Source organism: Natrix helvetica, assembly GCF_964273705.1.
Source record: "Natrix helvetica genome assembly, chromosome: 5".
NCBI lineage: Eukaryota > Metazoa > Chordata > Lepidosauria > Squamata > Natricidae > Natrix > Natrix helvetica.
Genome location: NC_138551.1, coordinates 129914529 through 129933880, shown reverse-complemented (window position 1 = coordinate 129933880; position 19352 = coordinate 129914529).

The following is a 19352-nucleotide window of genomic DNA, read 5'->3' as shown; positions in this document are numbered from 1 at the left end:
AGTTTCCTACATTTTTTTAGTAAACTTTATTCTCAGTTTTAATATGAATATATCATCATACTTAAATCTTTTTTTCAATTCCATCCCGCTAGGCTATTAAGTAGAAAAGTACCTTATTGCAAAGTTAAATTCCAAAAGGAAAAGGAAGGAACTAAATGAAGAATCTGCCAGTTGTTCTACCTCCTGCATTATTTAGAAGTAGTCAGAGATTTCATATTTACCTCAGTGAAGACCAGAGGCTACTTGTCTCCATCCATTTCTCCCTCCATTTTCCATGGACGGAGAGTCCTAACATCTTTTCTTTGGCATTCCTTGTTTTTCTGCTCAGTCCCTGCCTCAGTCCAAATGTGTGGAAAGTTGTCATCCTGGATTTGTCAAGAGGACTCGAGAAGGAGAGCCAGTTTGCTGTTATGACTGCGTTCCTTGTCCGGAGGGGACCTTCTCCACTCAGGAAGGTGGGTGAGACTGGAGGAAAGGAAGTGGAACTGATTCATTACATACATCAAATAATAAAGTTTGGTTCTGAACATCACACAGGAAATTATTTGGGTCCCAATTCTTCTCTCACTTTCATAGACAATTAAACAAAAATTGATTTTAAAAAAAGTCTTATACTTACCATCTCTCACTAGAGGTACTAATAAATGTGTCCTAGACAATATCTCCTGGTATCACTTATTGTCCACATAAGGCAGGGGTGTCCAAACTTGGGAACTTTAAGACTTGTGGACTTCAACTCCCAAAATTCCCCAGCCAGCATGGGATTTCTGGGAGTTGAAGTCCACAAGTCTTAAAGTTCCCAAGTTTGGATACCCCTGACATAAGGTATTTCCTGAAAGGTAAAAGGAGAGAATAGTAAGGGAATATGGTTTTTTTTCTCAGATGCAGGAAAATGCACCAAGTGTCCGGATGACAAATATCCAAGTGAGGACAGAATCCAATGTATCCCCAAAGTTATAACCTTCCTGTCTTATGAAGAACATCTGGGCATCATCCTGGTCTCTTTTGCCCTGCTCTTGTTCCTAACTACAGGCCTTGTTTTAATCATCTTCACTAAATACCGAGAAACTCCCATTGTCAAAGCCAACAACCGGGATCTCTCCTACATCCTCCTGGTCTCCCTCCTGCTTTGCTTCTTGTCTCCTTCTCTCTTCATTGGTCAACCCGGGAAAGCCACCTGTCTTCTCCGACAAACGGTCTTCAGCATCATCTTCTCAGTTGCCATTTCTTCTCTCTTGGCCAAAACCATCACGGTGGTGCTGGCTTTCCTGGCCACAAAACCAGGAAACCGAGTGAAGAGATGGTTGGGGAAGAGCTTGGCCAACTCCATCATCCTTTCTTCTTCTGCTCTCCAAATTATCATCTGCTCCATCTGGCTGGGAGTTTCTCCCCCCTTCCCTGACTCTGACCTCCACTCCCAGCCTGGAGAGATCATCCTGCAATGCAATGAAGGGGCCGTTGTCATGTTCTACGTCACCCTCAGCTACATGGGCTTCCTGGCTGCCATCTGCTTCACGGTGGCTTTCCTGGCCAAGAATCTGCCTGGGGCCTTCAACGAAGCCAAGCTGATCACCTTCAGCATGCTGGTCTTCTGCAGTGTCTGGGTGACTTTTGTGCCCTCCTACCTGAGCACCAAAGGGAAATACATGGTGGCTGTTCAGGTCTTCTCCATCCTGGCCTCCAGCGCTGGTCTGCTGGTCTGCATCTTCATCCCCAAGTGCTACATTATCCTTCTGAGGCCAGATCTGAACACAAAGGAGCATCTCACAGCCAGAACAAATGTAAAAACATGAGAAAACACACCATGATATTTAAGAATGGTATAATGTCCATTTATTTGAATGAATACCTGATTTCCACTTAGATAGCATGCAGGAATCAAAGGACAGATCTACATGTTTCCAAATGGGAAATTGTTGAAGGATTTTAATTCTGCCTTCCTTTTCACCTAAATAAATCTTGCTAAAGAGAACTCTGTGAAAGTCATTCAGAGGAATTTGTTGTTCACCAACTGCCAATGAATTTGACACCTTTTAAAGAACGCTTTTTTTTTAAAAAAAAATGATTCCTATGGACAGCACTAAAAGTGTATGTGTGAGAGAATGAATAGGAAAAGTGGTAAGATAGATTCTATGGGAGCCAAGCTCCAACTACCATGTTATTTGACAATCTCCATGAGAACCATTGGCCATCCCACCAAGCCAGAGAAGGTGGGGGCCTCCAGGTCCTCTTGCTTAGATGTTCTCACCCAAGGAGACCTACTTAGCTCACCTTTTACATAGCTGCTCCTGCCCTGTGCAAGAGGCTTTTCCATGAGATCCACCATCCTCTCTCCATCCTGTTTTTTCAGTGATAAGGGCAGCAGAAGCATCTGGTTCTTTCCCCCAGTGCATGGCCCAGGTTGAGACTGGAGTCCAGAAGATGTGGGTGGAGAAACCCCACAGGAGAGTCAGACTGCATCCTGAGGAGATTGGGCTCCTTGTAGCTGCACCAGGTGAATAGTTGCAAGCAGGAGATGGGGTGTTTCTCAAACTCCATCAGAGGAAAGATGCCAGTCCTGGTTCCCGAAAGAGAGGCTTTTTCTTGGAGGTTATGTGAAATGATCAGCAATACAATTGAAAAAGCAAATTTAAAATACAAGGAAACAATATTACAATAGCCACATTTCAAGTATTACAAAGTCCATCCTCTGTGGCCCTCAGGTTACATCTGTTCTCTGTCGCTATCCTTTTAGTTGCAGCTGGGATCTCCGATGCAGATGGCTGTGAAAGGATGGGAAGGAGAAGAAGCCGTTACGTTTTGGCACTGCCACGATGCCTCCTGGGTAAGTCCCAGGCAGGCAGGCAAGACAAACAAAGCTTTCCCTAGCTCTTGTTTGTGGGGTTTTAGAAGCAACTCACTCTGGGTGAAGTTAGGATAGTCCCTGGGTAGAAATTCTGTGTGTATAAAGCACCACAGAACAAAGAGAGTACAATCACCATGTGCTTTACTGCTCAATTATCTAACTGTAACAGAAAACAGGAAACTCAGAACAAAAGAGCATAGAGTATATACCATAGTTCCAAACTTCTAAACACTGCTATATACTGATTAAATACTACTGTAGTTGTTGCATAAAAATACATTCCAACAATGCCTTTGGAGGCATCCAGATCATGGTTGTCCCAAAGGTGCTTCCCCCACCCCACACCAAGAGGCAATTGGACTTTCTGGTTTTTCTTTTTTAGACACTTCACTTCTCATCCAAGAAGCTTCTTCAACTCTGACTGGATGGTGGGGAATGGAAGGAGTGATATTTATACTAATCCTTCCATTCGCCACCATCCAGTCAGAGCTGAAGAAGCTTCTTGGATGAAAAGCAAAACATCTTCAAAGAAAAATCAGAAAGTCCAGTTGCCTCTTGGGGAGGGGGGGGAGAACCTTTGGGATTCCAACAATGAGTTCCAACATCCCCCACTGATGGAAAATATTCCCCTCTTGGACTAAGTCAGTGTTCCTCAACCTCGACCACTTTAAGATGGGTGGACATCAACTCCCAGAATTCTCTAGGCAGCATAGAGGTAGTCCTGAACTTACGACCACAACTGAGCCCCAAATTTCTGTTGCTAAGCAAGACAGTTGTTAAGCAAAGTCAATGGGGAAGCCAGATTTACTTAACCGCCTTGTTACTTGCTTATTAATTGCAATGATTCACTTAACAACCATGCAATAGGCATTCAATAAATAATAAATAAATAAACGGTGGCGAGAAAAGTCATAAAATGGGGCACAACTCACTTAACATTTAATAACATAAATTTCGGGCTCAATTGTAGTCGTGAGTAGAGGATTACCTCTAAAGAATTATCGGTCTTCCTAGGGAGCTGAAAAAGCTGGTCATGACAGAGAGGAAAAAGGTGGATTCAAGTGCTTCTCATTCAGTGACTGCAATCGATCCAGTTATTAAATAAAATACATTAAGGGATAAAGAGAGGCTGCAAAGATTACTAATTGCTCTGGTCTCCTATGGAATAGAATATGATAGAATAGGAATAGGAATAGGAATGGAATAAATAGAATAGAATAAGGAATAGAGGATAGGATAGGATAGGATAGGATAGGATAGGATAGGATAGGATAGGATAGGATAGGATAGGATAGGATAGGAATAGGAATAGAATAAATAGAATAGAATAAGGAATATAGAATAGAATAGAACAGAATAGAATAGAATAGAATAGGGTGGGATAGAATATAAATAGGAATGGGAATAGGAATAGGAATAGAATAAATAAAGATTAGGAATAGGAATATAGAATAGAATAGAACAGAACAGAACAGAACAGAATAGAAAATATGGACTGGACTGGACTGGACTGGACTGGAGCAGAGCAGAGCAGAGGAGAGCAGAAGAGAAGAGAAGAGAATTCTTTATTGGCCAAGTGTGACTGGACAGACAAGGAATTTGTCTTCGGTGCATAAGCTCGGTGCATTGTATATATAAAAAAAGAAGTGATCAATCATGATCAGTCACCATAAAAATAGAAAGATCAATTTCTTCTGTGCCTCGTGTGTGTGTGTGTGTGTGTGTGTGTGTGTGTGTGTGTTTGTGTTTTGCCCTCACTGGGTGGAGAGGGGTTGAACAGGTTTGTTCTTCTTAAGCTGTTTTTCTTTCCACATTGTTAAAAAATACTACAGGTATTTATCAACTTACAAGAGTTCATGTAGTGACCATTCACAGTTACAACGGGATTGAAAAAACTGACATGATCATTTTTCACACTTGTGACCGCTGCAGCATCCCTGTGGCCACATGATCAAAAATCGGATGCTTGGCAACGGGTTCATATTTATGACGGTTGCCATGTCCTGGGGTCATGTGATCCCCTTTTGCCACCTTCTGACAAGCAGAGCCGATGGGGAACCCTTATCCACTTAACAACCGTGTTACTAACTTAACAACCTCAGTGATTCACTTAACAACTGCAGAAAGAATGGTCGTAAATGGGGCAAAACTCACTGAATAAACATCTTGGTTAGTTACATAACGTTTGGGTTCAATAGCGGTCGTAAGTTGAGGACTACCTGTACACACCATTGATCATAATGGTATTTAGCCCGAAATCGGTGCATGAAATATATTTCGATCTCGTCCGGTCGTTCTTTGGCTCTCCGTCTCCCCTTTCCCACCCCTGGTTCTCCGTCCATAGATACCGCCATTGCAGCAAAGGCCTCGTCCTCGTCCCCCGCAGGGCCTCCCAGGATCCTGGCAGGGAAATGGGAACAGCGCCTCCTTCTGGCAACTCAGCCTGGCTGCAGGCCCACCAAAGCACCTGGGGCATTTTCTGGGCAACAGAGTTGGGCCCGAAGCAATTCCCTCTGTTGCCATGGCCACAAGGGGCACACTAAAAAGGAAAAGGAGAAATGAAATGGGGAGGATGAACACCTGGAGGCATCAGTTCCTGCTAAGGAGCCCTGGCTCCTTCCCGCTGCTAAATCCCAAAGCATTCAAGGTAGACTGCTGCTCAACCTGGAGGGTCCCCAAATGGCCACCTCAGGGGATCAATCTCCCGTGCTGTCAAGTCGGCCTCCTTCAGCAACCAAGAAAGAAAACACTTAGCTCCATTTTTCAGAATTAAAAGTTCTTTTACTGGTTATGAAAAGATAGCAGCAAAGTAAGGCGAGGTCTGAGGCAGAAGGGCGCAGAATCATACATATCAATATTTGTCCAACCCCCTCCCCCCAACAACCCCCATCCCATTGCCCAATCTGCAAATCCCTCAGGTGTCATGTGGGTTGCATCTCCAAGAAGCATCATCAGGTTGGTATGCAGGACGGTTGGCCTTGACCAACTCTGAACCCCAGTCTTCAGCATGCGCAATAGATGGTGAGAACAAAACTCCCTTTTCCACTATCTCTCCTGTACCAAATATTCCCCTCCCAAATACTATGCCCCCCCTCCCCATTTCAATGGCAGCCGAAGGCAAATAGCGAAACAGAGGCTGACATGTGCTTTTTTAAAAAAGACTGTTTTTTGGGCCTGGCTAGTCTAAAGAAAGGAGGGATTCGGGTGACATGATAGGCGTATTCCAGTATTTGAGGGGCTGCCACAAAAGAAAAGGGGGGTCAAATTATTCTCCAAAGCACTGGAGGGCAGGACAAGAAACAACAGATGGAAACTAAACAAAGAGGAAAAACAACCTAGAATTAAAGGGAAACTTCCTGACAGTGAGGACAATTAACCAGTGGAACAGCTGGCCACCAGAAGTTGAGGCTGCTCCATCATTGGAGGTTTCTGAGAAGAGACTGGACAGTCACTTGTCTTGAGATGTCTAGGTTCTCCTGCTTGAGCAGGGGGTTGGACTAGAAGACCTCCAAGGTACCCTCCAGCTCCTATTCTATTCTATTCCCTTCTATTTTAGAAACCTTTGAATCCCACCTTGAAGCCGTCTGACAGCTAGGAAAGCTTTCATCCAGGAAATTACACCAGTGGAAATTGTGGCTAAAGGATTCTGTGCTCCCACTGTGTCAACTTTGATCACATCTGCAGGAGGAGAGATTATTTTGAGTTCTTGTTCAGAGAACTCCTGTTCAGTCGTGTCCAACACCTGTAGGCCATTGCTTTCCATGGTGCCCTGAGAAGCCCCGACTGTTGGGTCAGATTGATGTTATCAAGCCAACCTGTTCTTTGCTCCCCCTTCAGCTTCTTCCACTAACCATTCCTAGCATCACTGACTTTTCCAATGAATTTGCACACATGACTTGGCCAAATGGCTAAATGACATAGGCCTAAAACATGTGAAGAACCGTTGCAGGGATTGGGTATGGCTTGTCTAGAGAAGGCCCTGGCGTGACATGATAGAGGTCTTCCAGTATTTGAGGGGCTGTCACAAAGAAAGGGGGGTTCCAAAGTAGACAGGATTAGAAGCAATGGGCGGAAACTAATCAAGGAGAGAAGGAACCTAGAATTAAGGAGAAATTTCCTGACAGTGAGGACAATTAACCAGTGGAACAGCTTGCCACCAGAAGTTACAGGTGCTCCATCACTGGAGGTTTTCAAGGAGAGATTGGACAGCCACCTGTCTGAAATGGTGCAGGGTCTCCTGTTTGAGCAAGGGGGTTGGACTAGAAGACCTCTGAGGTCCCTTCCAACCCTCTTACTGCTCTTCCACCTCTGCATTGGGGGGGAGGAAGATTACCATTCAGGCCACAGGTGTGCCTCATGGACAGAGCTCCCACCCTACTGGGAAGGAAAGGTTTGGTAACACAGAGACAAGGAAAGGACAAGGAGAGGGAAGGGAAGGCTATGGGATTCTCCCTTAAGGAAGAAGACTGGAAGGGTAAATAGAAACACCTGGGATGCTCTACCTTACCCCTCTGACAGGTGGCTCTGGCAGGGCCCCTTTCCCTCCTTTGGGGCTGTTCTGGATGGAGCAGAGGAAGACAAGGCCAGGAGACAAAAGGGAGACACCGCAGGGATCCCGGCAGGCATCTTAGGAAGTCTGGCAAAACAGGTGCTCCGGCCGTCCTGCCTCCTCGCTTCTTCCCACCTGATTCCTGCCTATTTGTGTTGTTTGGGTCAATGGTGCAGAGCCCTGCGACCCTCCCCTCCGTCCTTGCTAGAGGTGTGGCAGGGGGGCTGCCCTCCTCCCCACACAGACCTCCCACCCTTAGGATGCCCTAACTGAGCGGTTGCTGGATGGCTGCAGGGGAGCCCAGCCTCTAGCAAGGGGTGGGAGATTCCCCTCGGCTGGCCTCCTGCCCCCTCCGTCAGCTCTCTTGGATTTGGGGGGCTTTGTAGCGCCCACCACATGGGGGTCCTGATACTGTTGCTCTTGCTAAGTAGCCCAGGGTTTCTTTGGGTCCTGATTGGCCTTATTTTTCTCTCTTGCCAAGGCAATGTTGAAAGGATGGCAATGACTTTGAGGCTGGGACCTAGAAAGCTTTTCCTCTCGGAAATGGGATTATTAGATTATTGTTTGGCTAATCACATTTTGATTACAAAACCCACAAGGGATAAAAAAAGGGGGGGGGAAACTTGTAGTCCTCCACTAACGATTGCAATTGAGCCCAACATTTCTGTTGCTAGGTGACACTGCAATGATGCAATCATGGTATTTGGGGAGGGCGAACCAGGAGTGGGAATGGGGAGATGGAGAGCCAAAGAAAGATCGGACGAGATATCAAAATTTTAATTGCACACATTTCAGGCTAAATATCCTTAGGATCTACGGTGTGTTCAGGTAAATAATTGTGGACTTACAACCACAATTGAGCCCAAAATTTATGTAACTAACTGAGACGTTTGTTAAGCGGGTTCTGCCCCATTTATGACCTTTCTTGCTGCAGTTGTTAAGTGAATCATTGCAGTTGTTAAGTGAATACTATGGTTGTTAAGAGAATCTGGCTTCCACATTGACTTTGCTTGCCAGAAGGTCGCAAAAGGGGATCGATCATCTTAGCCTGGGACGCTGTGACCGTCATAAATATGAACCAGTTGCCAAGTGTCCGAATTTCGATCATGTCATTAGTCACTTTTTCTCAGTGCCATTGTAACTTTGATTGGTCACTAAATGAAGTGTCGTAAGTCGGAGACCACCTGTACTATTGAAACATTATAAGATTCCCTACCTGTAAGATAAGCTATTTTTCCTTGCCAAGGAGGACTATGCTTAGATAATGTGATGTGTGATTGTGCGGCTGGCTGCCACACGGTGACGACCTCGTCTGCTTTTGGGACCCTCGTGAGGGTGCACCTGAGCTAGGCTTGTGGACCCCTGAAGGGGTGAGAACCCTCGTTAGGGTGAGCCTAAGCTAGGTGGGTCTGGCTCTGCTAAGGAAGCACGGACACCAAGGTGTGTAAAAACGCACCAACCAGCTCAGCAGGATGCCAAAAGAACCCCGACTGGCTGATTGAGACGGTATTTATTAAGGCATACAAGAAGGGTTTTCGTAATACAACACACGATTACATGATTGGTTAAAATCTTGTTGCAGGGCAAAACTTAAGCAGGTTAGAAGCTTTCTATAGGATGTGGTTTTCTCTCATGCCCGGAGTTCTCCGGACAGGCTTTGTGGTTTAGCGTTTCTGCGTAAACAGCAGGTGCTTTAGCTCGACAAAGGATGTGGTATTCTTATGTCGTTAAGCATGTTAGCTACAGTGATGCCCATAAATTCTTCTCTTCCATGCCAAGAATTCCTTCCGTCTTAATTAGCATGTGGTCTCTCTCTTTGTGGACTCTTAAGTAACCTTATGACTTCTTCTTTTTTTCATTCACGTCCTAAATCCTGAATCAACAAATCAAATATGGGCCAACCGTGTGCTGCAACTGCCAAAAAAGCCCACACAGTCCTAGGCTGCATTAACAGAGGCTCAAGGTCACAAGAGGTGTTAATACCGCTCTATAAGGCCTTGGTAGGAACCCACTTGGAATCCTGCATCCAGTTTTGGTCGCCACAACGAAAAAAAGATGTTGAGACTCTAGAAAGAGGGCAGAGAAGAGCAACAAAGAGGATTAGGGGGCTGTAGACATACTAAGAACAGTTGCAGGAATTGGGTCTCTCTGGTCTAGTGAAAAGAAGGACTAGGGGTAATCTGATAAACAGTCTTCCAATATTTGAGGGGCTGCCCAAAGAAGAGGGGGGTTCACCTATTCTCCAAAGCACCAGAAGGCAGGAAAAAGAAGCAAAGGGTGGAAACTAATGAAGGAGAGAAGCAACCTAGAACTAAGGAAGAATTTCCAGACAGTTAGAAGAATTAAGCAGTGAAATGACACCAGAGGTTGTGGATGCCCCAACACTGGAGGTCTTTAAGAAGAGATTAGAGAGCCACTATTCTGAAATGGTGGAGGGTTCTCTGCTTGAGCAGGGGGTTGGACTAGACAACCTCCAAGGTCCCTTCCAAGGCTCTTGTTCTGCGATTCGGTTATTCTGTTTAGCTTATATAACTGACTTGCTGTTCTATCCAGGTAAACTTTCCTTTCTACTTTCCTTTGATGAGTTAAACTACAACAAATTGTAACTTTTGACTTCTGGGTTCCCTCTTTGTAGGACAGAATCTTTTTGAACCAGAACATTCCCAGTAAATCAAATTGACCAAATGCTCTGGATTGTGGCATGAGAGCGTTCAATGCCGCCTATTCATCCAGGTCCAAGAAGGAAGAGGAGGGGGAGTAAGGGGGGGGGACATCCAGGTTTCTAGCAAGAGGCACCCATGGAAAGTCTTCTGCTTTCCAACCACAGAGATTGTGGGTGGATGAGTGTCAGGGGAAAAAACGCCCTGTAGAAATTTGAGATCAATGGATCGGGCTGATTCCCTTCCGCATATCTTTTGAGATATTAAGAAAAATAAAAGTCTTTAAGAAGTATTCTAATTAATAAACAAACTTTAATACGAAAATAATAAAAGTAAATGAAACAGAAATAACTAATGGCTACATTTTGATAATGAAAGCTTCGGTTGCCAAGTTGGCAGCCGAACAAAGAAGAAGGGAATTCTGGAATGTGTGACGCATGCACAATAAATCACTTTCAGATAACATTTTGTTTTATGACCTGCGCAATAAAGCTTTCTTAGTTTAACTCTTGAATGTCAGTTCATGCCTAGCAAACTTTTTAACATCGTGACACCCCTTCTTTTGCTAGTCTGGGCTGACGTCATCAAATCATCAATTAAGGCACATCTTCTTTCGCAGATACTCGTGTTGATTTGCGGCGAGTGGTTTGTTAAGCATGTCTGCGATCTGATCATGTGTAGAAACATATTGCAATTTAACAAAACCTTGCTTAACTAATTGCTTTGTGTTTTGATAACGAATGTCAATGTGTCTGGACCTAGAACCTGTAAAATGTGACTCAGAAATATAAACCACAGATACATTATCTTCCATCACGGTGATTGGTCGAATCGGACGTGTCCAGATATCTGTGATCAAAGCATCAAACCACGTTAGAGAATTACAAGCATCTGAAACACAAGCATATTCAGCTTCAGTAGATGAACATGAAACAAAACTCTGTTTTCTCACTTGCCAGTAAACAGGACAACCATTTAGGAACATCATGTAACCAGAAGTGCTTTTGCGTGACTTCTTGTCGCTCGCCCAGTCGGAATCAGCAAAACAAATCAACTTTGGTTGATCAGCGTGTGTTGGTTCTAGCAATAACTTCATGTGTTTAGTGTGTTTTAGGTATTTCAACAACTTCTTAATGCATGACCAATGAAATTGTGTTGCCTTACCTTTGTGTCATGATAAAAGATTAACACTAAGTGCGATGTCAGGTCTGGTCCAACTACTAATGTATAATAGTGAACCAATGACTGAACGATAAAGTGTTTGATCCTCGAACTCAGCACTTGGTTCATGTGTTAAGTTGTGAAAATCTGTTTGCATGGGTGTCTTTGTTGTGCTAGCATCTTTCATGTTGCAATGATGTAGAATGTGGTCAATTTTCTCTTCTTGTGAAAGACTAAACCCCTTCTGTGTCTTTTCAATTTGAACACCTAAATAAGTGCTAATGTGTCCTAAAGATTTTAGTGTGAAGTATCTCTGCAAACTTTTAGCAAAAATCTCACTCATTTTCTTATTTGGACCAATATAAACAATATCATCAACATAAACAAGAATTATCTCATATGCATTGTTAGATCTTTTTGTGAACACACATTCATCAGTTTCGGACTTAATAAAGCCCATTGAATTTAGTTTGTCAGTAAGACATAAATACCACATTAAACCTGACTGTTTCAGACCATAAAGACTTTTGTTCAGGAACCAGGTATCCCCTTCTTGCTTTCGGAATCCTGGAGGGCTTCTCACGTAGATCTCTTCATCTAGGTCTGCATGTAGATAAGCTGTGTCCACATCAAATTGGAAAACTTCTAAACCAAGAATAGTTGCAGTGGTTTAAGCAATTTTTACACTTTCAGTTCTGACTGTTGGTGAGTAAGTGTTTGTGTAGTCCTCAGGATAACATTGAGTGAAACCCTGAGCTACAAGTCTGGCTTTGTATAAAGACTCACCATTTGGTTTCTTCTTGATTCTGTAGACCCATCGGGTGCCAATGACTTTCTTGTTTGCTGGAGGTTTTGCAGGTGTGAATACATTAAGTTTCTTTAAACTGTCCATTTCATCCTGCATTGCATCATACCATTTGTCTTGTTCTGAATCAGGAAGCTGTTTGATTTGTGTGAATGTCTCTGGAGGAAGAGTAACGTTGCAAATCAAAGGTAATGGTGACTTTGTCAGTTGCCATGAATAACGTTGTGGAGGGATTCCTTTTGTGGCCCTCTTGGAACGTCTAGAAACATCAGTCCAGTCTTCTTCTTCATCATCATCATCATCCTCGTCCTCACGTTCGTCGCTAGCATCAGCATCCGCGGCTTGCGAAGACGGAACATCAGGTTGTGAAGAACTGGTAGAAGGAACATCTGCCTGCAAATTGTCATCAGGCTGCGTGGCATCTGGAACACCATCTCTAGGAAAATAAACTTCAGGATCATTGGAATGAATCCTGGACCAGTCAATGTCTTCCTCAAAATTAGCAGATTGTGAAATGACAATCACATGTTTAGTATCAATGAATTTGTACCATTTTGAATTATCATCAATACCCATAAATCTCAGTCTCTTTGCTACTGTACCTCCCTTTCTTCTTTGACTTAAGGGAGTGTTCACCATAGCATATGAACCAAAAATATGGAGGTTCTTGAGATCAGGCTTGTAGCCATACAGCATGTAGAAAGGAGTTTGATTGATTACACTGCTCCAAGTACGGTTGACAATGTAATTTGCATATTTGATTGCTTCACCCCAGTATGCGTTACTGAGATTGGCATCTTCTAGAAGACAACGCATCATGGTTTGTAGAACCCCTTGTCTTCTTTCTACGACTCCGTTATGAGCCGGTGTATATGGAGCAGATGTCTGATGAAGAATTCCATTCTTACGCATCCAGTCCTGGAAACGCTGAGACATGAATTCTGCACCACGGTCACTCTGGATTCTGGCGATGCGAACTTGGTATTGTGTAGAAACAAAAGCTGCAAAGTCTTTAAAGATCTGAAAGGTCTCAGATTTCTCTCTCATAGGATATACAAATCCATATCTAGAATGATTATCTACAATTGTTAAAAAATACTTTCTGCCACCAAGTGTTGGTGGGAAAGGACCCACTATGTCAGTGTGTACCAAATCAAAAATGCGTGTTGACCGGCGTGTAGCGTGTTTTGGAATTGGAGCCGCCTTGGATTTAGCCTTTTTGCAAACGGCACAATCCAAAAACACCTTACACCCCTTTAGATCCAAACCTTTTGCGAACTCCGGCATCTTTCTAAGAACACGGAAACTGGCATGCCCCAATCTTCTGTGCCACTTGTGAATACACCTGGAATGTAAAGGTTTACTAGTTAGTGAATTCTCAACATTAACAGTTTCATGAGGACCCTCAGGCTTGCTCTGAGCAATCTGTTTTTGTTTTCTCTGTTTGTTGGCTTTAGGAGCCTTTGGCACAGTAACGTTTTCTCTCTCTGGGACAACTCTCTCTGGGTCTACGTTGTGCCTTTTTGGAGTTTGCATACTTGCCTGTGCTTGCCCTTTAGGCTTTGGCTTTAAGTAATAAACACTACCAATCAGCATGGTTTCAGCAACAATATCACCATCTTTAACTAAGTAACTTGCTTTTTCGAGGTGGTGAACCTGGAACTTTAGATCTCTAGACAAGTGACTTTGACTAAGCAAATTACTGGTTGCTGAAGGTATGTAATAAACATCAGGGATGTGTGTATCGAGTTCTTCAATGTAAACAGTTCCTTTTCCCATGACCTTGCAAGTGTGGTTGGTGAAGGAATACAGTTCTCGATACTCGGGCTCTGGTTCGCCCATCTCTGTGAAAAGTTCCCTTCTGTGGGTAACGTGCACAGCTGCTCCACTATCTAAAGTCCACAAAAGACGTCTGTCGAACTTTGGATCAGGTTGTGGAATGTTGGTTATGGCCAGTGTCACAAGTGGAGCTTGTGAATCACGCCTTGGACCACGACGGCCTTGTCTTCCGCCTCTACCTCTGCCTCTGGAATCTGTTCCTCTGGGCTGGTACGTGGCGGGAGCTGGAACTCGTTGGGGACAATCCCGGGTGTCATGTCCCACACGGTTGCAGGTGTAGCATTTTGGCATCCTTGGAGCGTAGCCTCTTCCTCGGAAGGGACGTCTGGCTGGAGCCTTTGATGCTGGAGGTCGTTGCAGATGTGGTGTAGCTAACCTGATAGCTTCGTCTTCCACTAAAAGTCTGCAAACGTGGTTAACTGTGCGTTGAGCAATAGGCACGTAGTTAATCTTTGCAACAGCATCTTTCCATTCATAATTCAATGAGTTAATGATGATGCTAATCATTTGGATATCATCGATTACATGGCCATTTTGTCTCAATTCACTTCTCATTCTTTTCAGTTTGGTCAAATGTCCACCAATTCGTTCACCAGGTTTCAACTTCAAACCATGGAACTCAGACATGAGCAAACATGAAGATTCAATTGAAACGGGCCTGTAGCAATCTTCCAAAATAGCCCAAATTTCTTGGGCAGTTGCATCAGGTGGAAAGATACCTTGGATCTCAATTTCCATTGACATGAGCAAAGTCGTGATTGCTCTGTTTTCGAGGTCTCTCATTGCAGGTGTCCATGGTTGAGGAGGAGGATTAAAAATCATGGAATGTGTGCCTTCTCTTCGAAGCAAGAGCGCAATTTCACTGACCCAGGCTTTATAATTCTCTCCTGACTCCTTTAATTTGGACTCACCAGTCAAGGGGGTGACTGTGAATACCTGCTGAGGAATATGCATTGGAACAATTTGTTGATCTGGTTGCAAAGCTGGTTGTTGAACCAGGGGATGCTGGGGTTGCATCATTGGCCTTTGCGTGGCAACATCAAATTGGCTTCCTCGAATTCGCCTTTGGCTTTGCCTTTTTCCATCTAGGGAGGATTCCACACCGCCAGGGGGTGTTGAAGACTTAACCTTTGGAGGCAAAGTTTTGGCTTCTAAAGAACTCATAGGTAAATCTCTAAAGCTTTGATGAAACTGCATCATCTTTTGCTCTAATATTTTTTCTCCGCCAGCAGATGGCAGTGCAGCTTCACTTCTTGGCTGCAGCCCTCTATACATGGCCGGAAGTTCAATGGGCTCAAAGGGACCACGTGACCTCGGTGACGTGTATATGTCTCTTTGTTCTAATTGACCAATGAACTCTGTGGGGTGTGTCTTAGGCTGTTGTTTTGAAGAAAAGATGGCGTCCTCAGACATTTTGGGAGTGGGGGAGCTCCTCCTACTTCTCTTCATTTCGTTAAAGCACTCTTTCGCGTCCCTAGCATATTTTTCAAACAGCTTTAATCGATATAGATAGCTTTGCATTTCTTCCTCATCATCTGGGAAGATTTCATAAACTTTGCTTTCTGCGTGGGAGGATTTTTTCTCTGCCGGCAGTTGCCGTTTAGACTTTTGCCGTTCATTAATTATATCTTGATAATGAGGGAGATTTACTGACCTCAGTCCGTAGATCTTGCCTTCTGTAGCTCCTTCCCCCACATCTGGCTCGGCACTTTGTTGCTCCTGGAATACGTTTGAAGGTTCTTGTTTCTCTGTGTCTGAGGAAATAGATTCTTTCAAGCGCTTTCCATGTCCGCGTTTTTTTCTTTTCTTTCTCTTCTTCGACATGGCTAATTAGCCTTAGTCGGTTATCTTAAGATAGCGCGAAGGGAAAATACAGCCATAAATTGTAGCCATCTCAGCTGGTATCATCAAACCAACCTCTGCATACCAAGTTGTCAGGGGGAAAAAAACGCCTGATATCTGAGATCAATGGATCGGGCTGATTCCCTTCCGCATATCTTTTGAGATATTAAGAAAAATAAAAGTCTTTAAGAAGTATTCTAATTAATAAACAAACTTTAATACGAAAATAATAAAAGTAAATGAAACAGAAATAACTAATGGTTACATTTTGATAATGAAAGCTTCGGTTGCCAAGTTGGCAGCCGAACAAAGAAGAAGGGAATTCTGGAATGTGTGACGCATGCGCAATAAATCACTTTCAGATAACATTTTGTTTTATGACCTGCGCAATAAAGCTTTCTTAGTTTAACTCTTGAATGTCAGTTCATGCCTAGCAAACTTTTTAACATCGTGACAATGAGGAGTCAGCCTGAGGTTTCAGAATGGCTTCTGGTTGCCACTCGGATCCCTTTGCAAATTCCATTTTAAGCAGGTAAAAAAGGTTTGATGGATCAGACCGAGGTCAGTCTAAAATCCACGCTGACCCCCCAGATGCCTCTGGTCTGCCCACAAGCAGGGAGGAGGGATGTATCACTTGGCCCAACATGGAACCAGGTAGGGGAGGGATTCAGCCAGTTCCCAAGGGTTCCCTAAAACTGCTTGTTAATTGTATGAGCAGTTCGGCCAACCGGCTGAATTGCCTCGGTGTGCCCCCCCACCTCCCTCCTGAGGGTGTCCCCCACCCCGAGAAAACGACCTGTCTCAAGATCCCGTGGATCACTTTGGTTCAGGCAGTGGAATTCCCCACTGGTTCCCTCTCTCCGCAAAGCGAAGGAATCGCAGAAACTCTGCAGAGCCCAGAATGGGGCTTCCTGGAACTTCGGGATTGGGAGGGTCCAGAAAGAGCAGGAGGACCAATGGGAATTCTCCCTTCTTTAGTGTCATCAGTCTCCGGGCAGAGTCTCCCTTGACTTCCCCCAGTGCAGGAGAGCATTCCAAGCAGAGAAGAAGCCCCAGTAGGTTCTTCAGGCCAAGATCCCCCCTCCCACTTTCCCCGCCTCTCTCTCTCTGCAGAACTGGCTCTCCTCCTTCAGCTGAAGCCCAAGGGACTCTGCCCGGAGACCGATGACGCTCAAGCAGGTAGAATTCTCATTGGTGCTGCCTCTAGTTCTGGCCCGGCCCTCCCACCTCCAAAATCCGAGACAAACGCTCCACCCCCTTCCAGATGCCTCCTCAGGGGTTTGGAGCATCAGGCCGGGGAGATACACAGATGCGCTGCCAAGCCCAGAATGGGCCTTCAGACGACGCAATGCCTGAGAAACGCGGGATGTGCAGAGAAATGCAGACTAAAACCAGCGAATCGCGTTTTCCCAGGATCCGATGAAGCTCCAGCGGACCAATAGGAATTCTCGCTACTGTAGCGTCATCAGTCTCCGGGCAGAGTCTCCCTTGACTTCACCTGATGGAAGAGAGAGTTCTGTGCTGAGAGAAAAGAGAGGGAGGGGGAATATGTTCAGTCTTGGGGGAGCCCCCCCCCCCAGCTCAAGGGGGTTCATGCCATCCCTTCCTTTTGCCCCCCCCCATCCAGCATGGAGTGGGGCTGCAGTGGATGAGTGAAAGGGAGGTGCAGCCCCACAGCCAGGGGCAACTTGGGGTCTGTCTGTCTGTCTGTCTCCCCCCCCCCTGAGTCCCCTGGCACACTGGGTGGCAAGTCAAGGGAAGGGAGAGGAAGAATCTCTTTTCTCTTTCAAATGGGTAAAATGCCACCATTCCTCCATTCCAGGTATGGGGAGAGTGAGTTTCAGCAAAGTTGTCCCATGTGCTGATCACTCAGGAGTGCCAACATCATTTCTGAAGGAGGCAACTTGGCTGGTGACCTCCCTGTGGAAATCTTCCCTGTCTTTCTCAAAGCACCTGTTCTGCAGCTGTAATTCTTGGATGGCCATTCTGACATGGGTCCATCCTTCTCTGTTGTCCTCCAGAGTTTTCTGCAGGTCTTCCATTCTGGCCTGGTAAACACAGGTCTGCTGCTGCTGCAGATGGTTGAGGTGCTTCTTCTCATTTCCCCTCACATTCTGAAGAATGGAGACTTTCTGCTTCAGTGGCTTTTCTCCACAAAGTGGAACTTTGGTCCATCTCAGCCAGTTCATGCTGCACACTCTATAGAGGTGCTTCTTGAGTTCTTAAGAAGGTTCCAGACCTCTTTGAGGAGCTTCTCAAAGATTGTAAGGCAGCCTTCTCAAGTTTGAGGAAAGCCACTTGGCTAGTAACCTCAGACATTTCTTTCTGGAGTTTTTCACCAAAGATTCTTTCTCGAGCTCCAACTGGTGGATCATCATGTTGGCTTGGTCCAAGCTTCCTTTGTTGTCCAGCAGAGTTTTCTGCAGGTCTTCTGTTGTGGTCTGAAGTTCATCCACTGTCTGCTTGAGAAAACTGTGCTGCTCTTGGGAGTCTTGCAGATTGGGAGTTTTGTCCCTTGGATCTGGAATCTGGTATTAGAGATCCAGAGAATCCTGGTTTTCCTGCACTTCCCCAGAGGATGAAAGGCAAATATGCATAAAATATTATTCCTCTTAAAAAGGCCTTGTGAGAAAGTGCCTGAAGAAACAATGGATCCAATTATATACATTCTCTAAGTATCCTACACATAGTCCTCAATTTACATGCATTCATTTAGCGACTGTTCCAAGTTCCACGGCCATTGAAAAAAGCACTTCATGATGGGTCCTCATACTTACAACTAGTGCAGCACATAGTCGCCCCTTGGGTGCCTGGCAATCGATATGGATTTAGAACAAGTAAAATCAGTGGGCGAAATGGTGTTTGTTTCGTGACTGCAGGATTCACTCAACAACCGCAATGATTCGTTTAACAACTGTGGCAATAAACATTGTAAAATTCAGCACAACTCACTTAATGACTGCCTAGCTTAGCAATGGCATTTTTGGTCCCAATTCTGGTCGTAGGTCGAGGAATACCCATAGGATGCAATAGCAGGATGGTTTGGAGAAGCTTAAGCAGGCCGGGATTTAAGCAGGGATGGGAGACCACCAGAAAATGCCAGGGGTAGGTTGAGAAGAAGGCAGTGGCCAACCTATCTTGCTATGAAGAAAATTAGGTGGGGCCCCTTAGTGACTTTGTCCCAATCAGTAAGTGACTCTGAGTTCTAGTCCCGCCTTAGGCATCAAAGGCAGCTGGGGACTTTGAGCCAATCACCAGAAGGCTCTGATTTGAATTCCCAGGGCCCAGCTAGGAATTCAGGGCCAGACTCTATGCTGCCCCCTACAGTCAGTGAGTTCCAGCTGAACCCTGGCAAGAGGGAGGGGCTGTGACTGGGGGAGGGGCTCTCTGTGTCCAGGAGTTTTTCTCCTTTGCTCTTGGATGGGGCTGCTCTACCCCAGAAGGACCCAGGGGGAAACTTGGGGTCCTGCTGGACTCCCGGCTCCTGCTGGAACACAAGGCAGCAGTGGTGACCAGCAGGACCTTTGCCCAAAATCCACCTTGCTTTAACATTGACAATGGTTAAGGCAGCAGTCTAGGAAGCAGGAGATCCTGAGTTTGAGTCCTGCCTTAGCCCTGAAAGCCTGTTTGCTGACCTCGGGACAGATGCTC